Raw genomic sequence first — 3,334 nt, forward strand, 5'->3', positions numbered from 1 at the left:
GCCTCAGTTTCCTCATATGTAAAATGAGCTGGAGAAGGAAATGCAAACCACTCTGATCATCTTTGCAAAGAAAATATCAATGGCGTCACAAAGAGTTAGATACACAGGGTGGCTAAGTGGTGCAGTGAATAGAGTACCTGTCCTGGAGTCAGGAGTACCTGAGTTCAAGTCTGGCCTCAGATACGTAACACAAAACCTAGCCATGTGACCTTGGATAAGTGACAATCCCAATTGCCCTCCAAAAAGCAGAAAAAAAAAATACAAAAAAGCAAAACAAAACAAAAGAGTTGGATACACCTGAAAAAGCCTGAAAATAACAATTATAAGAGATTTATGGATTATGCCTTTAAGGAAGCTAAGGATTCTAGGAGGAAGAAATGTACTTAAAGATAAGGAAAATGGTTTGTGCAGAGGGAAAGTGATAGATCTTGACCAGAACTAACGCTTTTGCAAGTCCTTCTAGTAACCCTTCCATGGTATCACTCTGTTTTATGAAGAATAGCTATGCAAAATGGACTATCAATGATTATTGTGCTCTGATACAAATATTAGGCTAGATATTTATAATAATGTAGAGTTTTCTTTGTGGAATTAAAAAAAATAAATTTATTTATTTAATTTTACTTTTCAACATTAATTTCCACAAGATTTTGAGTTCCATATTTTCTCCTCATCTCTCCCCAAGATAGAGTGCATTCTGATTTCTCCTTTCTCCAGTCTGCCCTCTTTTCTATCACACCCCCATCCTATTTCCCCTTATATCCTGTAGGGCAAGGAATATTTCTCTATGTCTTTGCTGTATATCTTATTTCCTAGTTGCATGTGAAAACAATTTTAACTTTTTTTTAGAAGTTTGATTTCCACATTCTCTCCCTTCCTCTCTCTTCACTCACCCTCATTGAGAAGGAAAGCAATTCAGCATAGGCTGTGAGTGTATAGTTATGCAAAATACTTCCATAATAGTCATGTTGTAAAAGACTAATTATTTCCCTCCATCCTATCTTGCATCCCATTTAATCTATTTTCTCTTTTCTTTCTGTCCCTTTTCAAAAGTGTTTGCTTCTGACTACCTCCTCTCCCAATCTTCCCTCACTTCTATCATCCCTTAGCCCCTTATCCCCTTCTTCCTACTTTCCTGTAGGATAAAATACCCAATTGAGTGCATATGTTATTCTCTCTTTAAGCCAAATCTGATGAGAGTGAGATTCACTCCTTCTCTCTCACCTACCCCCTTTCCACTCCATTGTAAAAGCTCTTTCTTTCCTCTTTCATGTAAGATAATTTCCCCCATTCTATATCTCCCTTTCTCCTTCTCCCAATATATTGATCTCTCACCTTTTAGTTTTATTTTTTCTATATCATCCTTTGATATTCAACTCTCCCGGTGCCCTCTGTCTACATACTCACACACACACACACACACACACACACACACACACACACACACTCCTTCTAACTACCCTAATACTCAGAAAGGTCTCATGAGTTACAAATATCATCTTTCCCTGTAGGGATATAAAAAGTTCAACTCTAATAAGTTCCTTATGATTTCTCTTTCCTTTTTACCTTTTCATGTTTCTCTTGATTCTTGTACTTGAAAGTTAAATTTTCTGTTCAGCTATGGTCTTTTCATCAAGAATGCTTGAAAGTCCTCTATTTGATTGAATATCCTTATTTTCCTCTGAAGTATTATACTAAATTTTGCTGGATAGGTGATTCTTGGTTTTAATCCTAGAACCTCTGACCTTTGGAACACCATATTCCAAGTTTCAAATCCCTTAATGTAGAAGCTGCTAGATCTTGTGTTATCCTGATTATGTTTCCATAATATTCCAATTGTTTCTTTCTGGCTGCTTGCAATATTTTTTCCTTAACCTGGGAAGTCTGTAATTTGGCTACAATATTCCTAGGAGTCTTCTTTTTGGGATTTTTTTCAAGAGGAGATTGGTGGATTCTTTCAATTTCTATTTTACCCTCTGGTTGTAGAATATCAGGGCAGTTTTCCTTGATAATTTCTTGAAATGTGATGTCTAGGCTCTTTTTTTGATCATGGTTTCAGGTAGTACAATCATTTAAAAATTATCTCCCTTGGTTCTATTTTCCAGATCAGGATTTTTCCAATGAGATATTTCACATTGTTTTCTATTCTTTTCGTCATTTTGGTTCTGCTTTAAAATATCTTGACTTCTCATAAAGTCATTAGCTTCCACTTGTTCCATTCTAATTTTGAAGGAATTATCAACTTCAGTAAGATTTTGGACCTCCTTTTTCCATCTTACCTTCTGCTTTTTAAAGCATTCTTCTCATTGGTTTTTATACCTCCTTTGACATTTTGAGGCAGTCTAATTTTTAAGGTGTTAATTTCTTCAGTATTTTTTTGAAGGGGGGGTCTCCTTCAGCAAGCTGTTGACTCATTTTCCATTATTTTCTTTCATCATTCTAATTTTTTTTCCCAATTTTTCCTCTATTTCTTTTACTTGGGTTTCAAAATCCTTTTAGAATTCTTCCATGATCTGTGAACAATTCATATTTTTCTAGGAGGCTTTGGATATAAGAGCTTTGACTTTGCTGTTTTCTTCTAGTTGTATATTTTGTTCTTATTTGCCACCAAAGTAAGATTCTATAGTCTAGGGGTTTTTATGCAATTTTTTTTTTCATTTTACCAGTCAAATACTTGACTTTCTAACTCATTGTCAAGATAGGACCTTGCTTCAAGTAGGGGTGGGTGTGGGTGTGGGTGCACTGTCCCAAGCTTCACAGGTTTTGTGCAGCTGTTTTCAGAGATATTTCTATGCACTTGTAAATTTTCAGCTCTACCAAGGTGGTATGATCAAAGGAGAAGTGTTTACTCCTTTCCTTACTTGTGCTGTGGTCTGTGAGTGACTGCTAACACTCTTTTCTGCCTTGGAAGTGGGAGGAGGATTCCCACTCTCCTGTTGCTACACACTCTGCCACACCAGTGCTCCTCCTCACTAAAGGACTGGCCCCAAGACACGGACCCAGATTTAAGCAGAGCATAAGAAGATAATCCTGTCTTAGCACCAGCAAAGAGTTCCTTGCAATTCTCCTCTGATCAGGCACTCAGTTGCCCCACTGTCTATGGGCCCAGAGCTATGGAACTGCTGCTGCTCTTACCGAAACCACTTCCACTACCCTGGGGCTTGGGTCTGACCATTTTCCTCTCTTTTTCAGGTCCAACAGAGTTTTCACACTGACCTTCTATGCTGCCTTTGGCATTTTTAGATTGAAAATTCTGGAAACCTCCACAGCTGCCAGTGATTCAGTCCCCTGGGTACTGCTCTGGCCCTGTTTAAGCGGATGTGGCTCATGCTAG

Source organism: Petaurus breviceps, unplaced genomic scaffold, assembly GCF_028583685.1.
Source record: "Petaurus breviceps papuanus isolate PSGF00001 unplaced genomic scaffold, PetGlider_PUasm1.0 126, whole genome shotgun sequence".
NCBI classification, from domain to species: Eukaryota; Metazoa; Chordata; class Mammalia; order Diprotodontia; family Petauridae; genus Petaurus; species Petaurus breviceps.